This window comes from Mustela erminea, chromosome 3 (assembly GCF_009829155.1).
Source record: "Mustela erminea isolate mMusErm1 chromosome 3, mMusErm1.Pri, whole genome shotgun sequence".
Classification (NCBI taxonomy): Eukaryota; Metazoa; Chordata; class Mammalia; order Carnivora; family Mustelidae; genus Mustela; species Mustela erminea.
Window position 1 is genome coordinate 804663 of NC_045616.1, and position 10283 is coordinate 814945.

At 37.5% G+C, this 10283-nt stretch overlaps 1 pseudogene; it reads right to left on the reverse strand.

The window, feature by feature from the left end:
- Window positions 1-2524: 2524 nt before the first annotated feature.
- Window positions 2525-3445, reverse strand: LOC116585520 (annotated as a pseudogene).
- Window positions 3446-10283: the final 6838 nt, after the last annotated feature.

Here is a 10283-nt window from a genome sequence, read left to right on the forward strand (position 1 = left end):
ATTTTGAATATCAGTCTTGCTGGATAAAGTATTCTTGGCTGCATGTTCTTCTCCTTTAGTACCCTAAATATGTCCTGCCAGCCCTTTCTGGCGTGCCAAATCTCTGTGGACAGGTCTGATGTTATTCTGCTGGGCTTTCCTTTGTAAGTAAGGAGCCTCTTTGTCCTAGCAGCTTTCAAGAGATTATATCTATAATTATGATTCCTCAATTTGACTATCAGGTGCCTTGAAGTTTATTCTGAATCTATAATTTTGGGTGGAGACCTTTTGGCTTCTAGTACATGAACGCTGGTTCCATTCCTCAGATTGGGAACATTTTCAGGAAGAACTTGTTCCATGATAACTTATAGACTTCTTTCTTTCTCTTCAACTTCAGGGATTCCAATAATTCTGACATTGGAACACTTCATGGGCATTCCTCCTCCTAGTCATTTTGGTGAGAGATGACTGAATGGATGTAACTCAATGTATCAACTGTGGTGCAGTCAAGGTGCACCCTGGAACACTTCTGAGCAATCAGGATTCCCCACCCAAATGAGAGAAAAAATAAAAGAAAAGAAATAGAAAGAGAGAGAGGAAAGAATGGGAAGATGGAAGAGAAGATTCAGCCCAAATGGGCCCCAAGGTAAGATCTGTGAAGTATACAAACAAAAAAAGACAAACAAAAAGACTGATAAAAGTATATGGCAAGAGAAAAATATATATATGTCCAAATAAAGGAAGAACCTTGTCAAAATGAACCCCATGTGGAAGATCTATATGCTATCAGGACAAACAAAAAACACAGAAATACTGGTGGAAGAAAAAGATGGGAGAGTGATTTTAAATTCTCAGTGTGGGTGAGGAAGTTTGCTATGATTCTTCCTAGATGTATCTTGATATCTTTGTTAAAGGACTCAACTTTCCTAAGATAAAAGGGGGATTAAGAATTGGTTTACCTACGGAGGTAGTATTGATAGGGGCAAGGGGATTTCTTTGAAATTTAATGCTATATGAATATTAAAAAATAAAATAAAAAAGGAATAAACTTGACTAAACTAAACTAAAATTGAAAAAAAAGAAATTTAAAAAATAGAAATGCAAAAGAAAAACACAGGTGTATGTACCATAATGTTCAGGTTAGAAGGTTATTATGGAATTTGATGTACTGGACATCTCACTGTGATGGTAAATAGGTTAAAAATTATCTATATAAAAAAATGAGAAAGAATAGTGGGAACGAATTAAAAATAAAAGTTGTCCTATGAAGTAGTGGTGGTTGTTCTCTTGTAGTCTTTTTTTTTTTTTTTCTTTCCTGGTTGGTTTTCTGGGGGAGGGACCTGTCACATGTGTTTTCAGTCAATGGTATTCCCTGAGTTAATTCCTCCTGCTCCCCTCAAGTGGGTGGGTTCTTAGGAAACCGGTTTTTTCAGGCTTTTGTTCTCCAGAGGTTTTTATGTTTGTTCACTTTTTTTTTTTTTCTCTCGCCTTGACCGCTTTTGATGGTTTTTGTAGGTTTAGAGGAAAGCAAACTGCACCCTGACCTCCCTCTCAGAGAGAAGCTTCAGTTTGCTCTCCTGTGGGTGTTGCCGAGCCCATATGAATTCCCCCTTGGCCTCTGGTAGAATAGGCTCCAAGTCTCGGTCCCTGGGGATACAGGATGTTCTGCTTGTACCCAAAACCATGACAGTGACGGCTGTCTGGGAAATTCCAGACCAGGAGAGAGGTTCCAAGTAGCAATCGCACACTGAGATTTTCCTGCTGGCCCAGGCTGGGAGTGCCTGTTCTTTCTTGGTCTATGAAAGAACCTTGCACATACCTCTCTCAGTGGAGGCTGTGTGTCTCGATGCGTCTCAGGCTCTGAGAGCAGGGCAAGGGTCAGAGAGCACCAGGCGGGGCCTTTGTGCACCTCTTTCAGGCTCTGTAGCATGGCCTGGTATTCTGCCATCTGGCGAGGCTCCCCGCTCCTCACAGGAACCGGACCCCATGCAATCTCGGGCATTATGGTGGCTCAGGGACCAAGACCTGGTTTCTCTGCCACACTCTCTCTGGCTCAGCACCAGGGAAGGCTGTCCTGGGCCCGGGGACTTAAGCCCCTGTCCCTAGCCACCCTGATTCCTGCAATTTTCCCCCGTGTTCCTTTGCTCTTTTGGAGTGCTTTCAACCAGTCTCCAAGTTAATGCTGGTCCCCAGATGCAGGGCACTCTCATATAAGGGGTATTATTTTCCAATCTGTGGCCTCTGGTGGCTCCCCCCCCCCTTTTGTTTATCTTCCGATATCAGTCTGATGTTCCCACTCTGCTTTACCTGCCCACTGGCGTCTTCTGCACCTGTAGAGATCCAGACATGTATAATTCTGATCTCAAGCTGATTTCATGGGTGATCAGAGTTCATTGGTAGGTAATCAGCTCACTTTAGGGTTAAGGATGAAACGGCGCCTCCTCCTACTTACCCTCCATCTTGTCTCCCAATAATAATGTTCTTAAGGAGTATACAAGGTACAATTAATCTATTTCTGAGGCCAAAGAACTAATAATAACTTACTCTACAATTTTATAGAGCACATCCTCTGAATCACTCTTCTCAAGGCACCTATCACCTCCTTGTTTCTCAGGCTGTAGATGATTTGATTAAGCATTGGGTTCATGATGGTGTGGAAGACAACCAGAGCCTTGTCCTCTGTTGGGGACTGGAGGGATCTTGCGCATGAATAAGTGTAAGCCAAGGGTGCATAGTAGAAGGTCACCATAGTTAGGTGGGTGCTGTATGTAAAATAAGCCTTCTTCCTCCCCCTCTGTTGACTGAATGTGGCAGATGGCAAATAGAACCTGGCCTTAGGAACATGCAATGTCAATGAAAGGAAACACAATCAAGAGTGTGGTGCTTACAAGTACTGTGTACTCATAGACCCAGGTGTCCATGCAGGCCAGAGTCAACATGGCGGGGACATCACAGAAAAAATGTTTGATGGCTCTGGATTGGCAATAAGGGATTTGGAGGGCATATACAGTGTGAGCACAGGAGTTGATAGACCCTATTGTCCATGATCCTATTATCATTAGCACACAGACTTTTTTGTTCATGCGAACAGGATAGTGAAGAGGAAAACGATCATAGGCCATAGATGTCAAGAGTAGTGCTTCTGCAACGGCTAGCGTCAAGAAGAAGAAGCTTTGAACCCCACAACCAATAAGTGAGATAGACTTCTTTCCAGAGAGATAATTGGAAGCCATATTGGGGACAATGGTGGAGATATAGTTCAGTTCCATGAGGGAGAGCTAAGTAGAAAATACATGGGTGTGTGGAGATGGTTATCCCAGAGGATAATGATGATCATGAATAGATTTCCAAAAAAATCCATTAAGAAAATAAGTGCAATGAGAATAAAAAGAAAGAGGCCAATATGTGATGGTGGAAACAACCCCAATAAAAGGAAATAGGTTAATGTTTGGTTGTAATTTTCCATATTCTACTTTGTTTCTCTGGAAAAAGAGAAAAACACGTCCAATACATCAAAAAATTGCTTTTTACTTTTTTTTTTCAAAAAAATTTTGTGCAATTGTGAAGTTTTCAGGAAATACCCAATTTCTTAAGGAAATAAAGTTTTCTATTTGGAGAAAGAAGTTCTATGTTGTTTCATAAAGCTATAAGCTATGGTGGCAAACATTTACATTCAAAATATTCTGTAAAGAATTAATGAAATAACAAAAAGAAAATACCTATATCTACCTGAGTAGAATATGAATAATTCTATGCCCTTCATAAATTTGCATATTAAAATACTAAATATTTAATTAAATATAAACATAATTCTTTTGCAAAGACTGAACACACGTTTATATCAGTTCAAATATTCATTTGGTTCATAATATGAATAAATTTAGTAATACAAGGGAAGTGTTTATGTTTTCATTCAAGGTTACATTACCCTTTCAGACATATGTAAATAACTAACTCTTTTTTTTCCCTCCCATGTTGATAAGCTGGATTTCCCTCTTGTCACTGTGTCCTACCTTGCTGAATGAATCTTCCTGAAAATCAGTAATCAGTTCATGGTGTGGACTCAAAAAAGTACAAGTATAAATAAATAGTATTAATTATTACATTCCTCCATTATCATTACCTTCAAACTTCCATTTTAATTTCTTAGTATAGAGCAGACTCTTCTCCAGATCTATAAACCATGTATATTGCAACCCTCACTATTTTGCTCAAGCATCCCCAAGTGGAAGAATAAAAGTTTAAAATGTCTTAGGGAAACTGGAAAGATGACAAAATAAAAGGGCCATTAACTGACTTCATCCCATGGATGCAGCTAAAAGCATAAAAAACCCAGAGAAGGACCCATAGAGTGGCAGAGGAAACTCCACAAATAAAGGTAGAGAAGAGGTCACTTTGAAGAATATAGCAAATCCAGGGAGATGTTTGATGAGCAAAACAAACCATGAGCATTCATAATAGGGAAGGAACCACTATCTTGGGGAAGAGTGATCAACAGGCTATCCCACTGGAATCTCACATAGGGAAGACAACTTCCCATAACATTTGACTTTGAAAGAAAGAGGGGCTGACTTTCATGAGTTCTTTCAATTAGTAGGAATTAAAGCCTGGGATTTTAAAAATCAAGCTCAGCTCTGTGAGAGCCCCAAGGGCATTAGTAAGCTTAGCCCCTGTTCTTAAAGTGATAGCATTACAATTATCTCATGCAGATACAGCATATAAGCAGCAGTTTGTAAAATACCTGGATATATGGGATTGAATTATTTACTCATCTTGAAATCTTTTATCTTTTCTTTTCCTTTCTTTTTAATATTTTATTTATTTATTTGACACAGACACAGACAGCAAGAGAGGGAACACAAGCAGGGGGAGTGAGAGAGGGAGTATAAGGCTTCCTGCTGAGCAATAAGCCCATCCTGGGGCTCAATCACAGGACCTTGGTATCATGACCTGAGCCTAAGGCAGATGCTTAACAACTAAGCCACCCAGGTACATCATCATCTTTAAATGTTTTCCAGAGAGACAAGGGTTGCAGAAAGTTGTCTCCATGAACAAAGGAACCAATAGGTAACATTTCCTTCTCCTGCTCCTCCATAGCATAACCATAGGTCTACCTGCAGGAATGACACCTATACAGACACTCATTACCTAATTTGATTACAACAAAACTTACCCCTGCCTACATTTTTGTGGTTCCACCTTTTCCAGTCAAGCTTTTACATTTACTGGTACCCTCCAACAGACCAGCACAAATCCCTGTCTATACTAAGTATCTACACCTATGAATTTTGCAGAGCCTCACTTCCAATGGCACTGGTAGCAGGTTGCACTTTGTAAGCAGACCACTGCACACATGGTAGACATAAACTCCACCCTGAACAGAGACAAGATAGGGCCCACAATAGGAAAAGAGAGCTTCTACAGACAAGTGGACTGAAATAAAAAAATGGCCAGGACACAATGGCAAAGCACACACTCCTTGGAGACACTTTGTCAAGTGTCATGCTCTGGAGAACAGGGGACGCTGCACTACATGATACTACAGGAACCTTTAATCATAAGGCCATCATCTATGAGAGCAGGAGACATAGCTGACTTATCTAACACAATGTAATAGAGACTGAGAGTTAAACAAAACTAAAAGGAAAAAGAATACATCCCAAATAAAAGAAAAAGACAAAGACCCTGCAAAACACCAAAGCAAAATGGATATAAGTAAAATAACTATTAGAGAATTTAGAGTAATGATCATAAATACAATCACTGGATTTGAGAAAAGAGGGGAGGACATCAATGAAACCCTTAATAAAGAGATAAAAGGGAACCAATCAGAAATGAAGAACATAACAAATGAAATTAAAAAGGTACTTGATAGAACAAATATCAGACTAGAGAATTCATAGGAATGAACTAACAACCTGGAAGACAAACTAATGGAAAATAACAATGTTGAGCAAATAAGAGCTAAAAATTATGCAGAATGAGAATAAACAAAAGGAACTCTGTGACTGTGACTCTACCAAGTGTAGTAAAAGCAATGTGATATAAACCTCAGAAGAAGAAAGAAAGGAGGGCAGAAAATTTATCTGAACAAATAATTCCTTATCTGATGAATGAAGTGGATATTCAGATCCAGAAAAGTAAGAGAACCCTGAAAAAATCAACCTAAGGATATCCATACCAAAACACATAATAGTTAAAATAGGGGGAAAAGGGAGTGATAAAAAAGATAAAACAATAAGAGAAAATAATACTATTACATACAAGGTAACCCACACAATGTTGTTGGGATTTTTCAGCAGAAACTTTCCAAGTCAGAAGAGAGTTCCATAACATACTCAAAGTGCAAAAATGGAAATATCTGCAGCCAGGTAAACTCCATCCAGCTAAGCTATCATTCAGCATAGGAGAGATAAAGAGTTCTTCAGACAAATACTGAAAGAGTTCATAACCACCAGAACAACCCTACACAAATATTAAAGGGAGTTCTTTGAGGGGAAAGAAAAGACCATACATGAAAGTATGAAAATGGGAAGCACACACAGACACACACACGATGAAAAAAATAAGTATTTCTGTAAAAATCAGTCAAGGGTTTCAGAATAAAGAAAGTCATGAAATACGACACAATATACATAAGTATACCAGGGATAGGAGTAAAGAATATGTTCAAACTTAAGTGATCATCAATTTAATATAGAGTTCTACATAATAAAATTCTATATACAAACATAATGGTACTTAAAAATAAAAAACTAGCCTTAGATATACAAAGAACAAGAGAAAGACATTCAGCTAGGTCATTACAAAAAAACACCAAGCCATGAAAAACAGAAAAGACAAGAAAGAATCAGAAAAAAAGCTACAAATACAATCACAAAATAAGTAAAGAATGGGAATAAATAATTATCTATCAATAATTACTTTTTAATTTAATTATGTAATGTTAGTCACCATACAGTACCTTATTAGTTTTTGATGTAGTGTTCCATGATTCATTGTTTGCATATAACACCCAGTGCTCCATGCAATACATGCCTTCTTTAATACCACTCACTGGGCTAGACCATCATTCCACACCCTCCCCTCTGAAGCACTTGCTTTGTTTCTCAAAGTCCATAGTCTGTCATGTTTTGTAGCCCTTTCTGGTTCTCCCCATTCATTTTTCTCTTCATTTTCCTAATGTCTTCCATGCTATTCCTTATGTTCCACATATGAATGAAACCATATTATGATTTGTTGTCTTTCTCAGCTTACCTTATTTGACTTAGCATAATTCCCTCCAGTTCCATCCATGTTTGTGTAAATGGATGACTGAGTAATATCCCATTGTATATATGGACCACAACTTTATTTATTCATCTGTTGAAGGGCATCGTGGCTTCTTCCATAGTTTGGCTATTGTGGACATTGCTACTCTGAACATTGGGGAGCATGTTCCCTTTATTTTCACTACAACAGTATTTTTGGAGTATATACCCAGTAATGCAATTTACAGGTCATAGGGTGGCTCTATTTTTAACTTTTGAGGAACCTCCATACTGTTTTCCAAAGTGGCTTTACCAACATGCATTCCCACCAACAGTGTAACAGTATTCCCTTTCTCCACATCATCACCAACATTTGTTGTTTAATCCCATGTCAATTTTTGTCATTCTAATTGGTGTGAGGTGGTATCTCAGTGTGGTTTTGATTTGAATTTTCCTGATGGCGAATGATGATGAGCATTTTTTTCATGTGTCTGTTAGCCATTTGTATGTCTTCTTTGGAGAAGCGTCTGTTCATGTCTTCTGCCCATTTTTTGACTTATTTTTTTTTGGGTGTTGAGTTTTCAAAGTTTTTTACAGATCTTGGATTTCAGCCCTGTATCTAAAAAGTCTTTTGCTAATATCTTCTCCCATTCTATAGTTCTTCTTAGTTTTGATGACTGTTTCTTTTGCTGTGCAGAAGCTATTTACCTTGAAGTTCCTAAAGCTCACTTTCACTTTTGTTTCCCTTGCCTTTGGAGACATGCCATAAAAGAAGTTTCTGTGGCCAATGTGAAAGAGATTCCTGCCTACGTTCTCTTCTAGGATTTTGATGGATTCCTGCCTCACATTGAGGTCTTTCATCCATTTTGAGTTTGTTTTTGTGTATGGTTTAAGAGAATTGTTGAGTTTCACTCTTCTGTATATAGCTGTCCCATTTTCTCAGCACCATTTATCATTCTCAAAGGGCAAAATCTGAAAGATTTTCTCTTACACTAAGGAACATGACAAGGATGTCCATTCTCACCAGTGTTGTTCAACACAGCACTAGAAGTCCCCAGCATTAGCAATCAAATATCCAAAAAAAAAATCAAATTCTCAAATAAAAAGTCAAACTGTCAATATTGCAGGTGAAATGATAATTTACATGGAAAACCTGAAAGACTCCACCCTTGAGTTACTAGAACTCATACAGCAAATTCATAATGTGGCAGGACACAAAATCAATGCACAGAAATTAATTGATTTCCTATACACTGACAATATTATTGTGAAAAAAGATATTAGGAAATAAATTCCACTTAAAATAGCACCAAAACCTGTAAGATACCATGGAATAAACCTAACTGAAGAGGTGAAGGATCTATACTCTAGAAACTACAAAACAGTTATGAAATAAATTGAAAAAGACACAAAAAGATGAAAGAAAAAAAAACAAAAACATTCCATGTTCATGGATTGGGAGAATAAATAGTATTAAAATGTCTGTGCTGCCCAGAGCAATCTATACTTTCAATGACATCCTCGTAAAAATACCAATGGCATTATCAAAGTGCTGGAACAAACAATTTGTTTAGAACCAGAAAAGACCCTAAAACGTCAAGGAAATGTTGAAAAAAAAAACAAGGCTGGGGGCATTATATTCTCTGATTTCAAGTTTTATCACAAAGCTGTTATCACCAAGACATCATGGTACTGGCACAAAAATGGACACATAGATCAAAGGAACAGAACAGAGACTCTGGAAATGGACCTTCAATTCCATGGTCATTTAATCTTTGACAAACAGGAAAAATATCCAGTGGAAAAAAAGACAGTCTATTCAATAACTACTTTTAATGTAAATGGATGACACACTACAATCAAAAGACAGGGTTTCAGTGTATTTAAAAAAATATATATGGGGCACCTGGGTGGCTCAGTGGGTTAACCCTCTGCCTTCGGCTCAGGTCATGATCTCAGGACTCCTGGGATCGAGTCCTGCATCATGCTCTCTGCTCAGTGGGGAGCCTGCTTTCCCCTCTATCTCTGCCTGCCTCTCTGTCTACTTGTGATCTCTGTCAAATAAATAAATAAAATATTTTGAAAAATCTATATACTGTGTACAAGACACATATCACACCCAAATTTACCTTAAGATTAAGTGTGAGGGTATAGAAAAACATTTAGCATGCAAATATGTGTAAAAAGAAAGCTAGTGTAGCAATACTTATACTGGAAAAAAAAAGTATTTTTAAAAAGATTTTATTGAGACAAAGCACAAACACGTGTGCACAGTGTGGGGCAAAGGATGAGGAACAAGCAGACTCTTTACTGAGCTCAGAGCCCTATGCAGGGCTTGTTCTTAAGACCCAGAGATCATTACCTGAGCTGAAGTCAGGATTGCAACATTCAACTGAATGAACCATCCAGGTTCCCCAAACTATACAAAATTTCCCATAAGACAAAGTCTATAACAAGAGACAAAGAATAATACTATATAACATAAAGGGAACAATCCAACAAGATGATACAACAATTGTAAATATACATGCACCCACTATTAGAACATAGAAATACATACAAACATTAATTTTAAAAATAAGGGAATTAATTCCTAATAACTCAATAATAGTAAGGGATTTTAATTTCTCACATCAATGGACTGATCATCCATATAGAAAATCAAGAAAGAAGCATTTCCTATGAATGACAAACTGAACCTGATCAATTTAACACATATATTCAGAACAATCCACCCTAAAACAGCAGAATACACATTCTTTTCAAATCACCTTCTCCAGATTACATCATGTATTAGGGCATGAAACAAGTTTCAACAAAGTAAGAAAAAAAATCTAAGTCATATAGTTTCTCTGACCACAAAATTAGAAAATAGAAATCAACCATAAGAAAAAAAAATATAGAAAGATCCTAAGTATATGAAGGTTAAAACATACACTACTAAACAATAAATCCATCAACCAAGAAATCAAAGAAAAAAAATCTGCAAGGGATGAAATGAAAATTAATATGACAGTCCTAAAATCTTTGTGATGCGGCAAAAGCAGTTCTAAA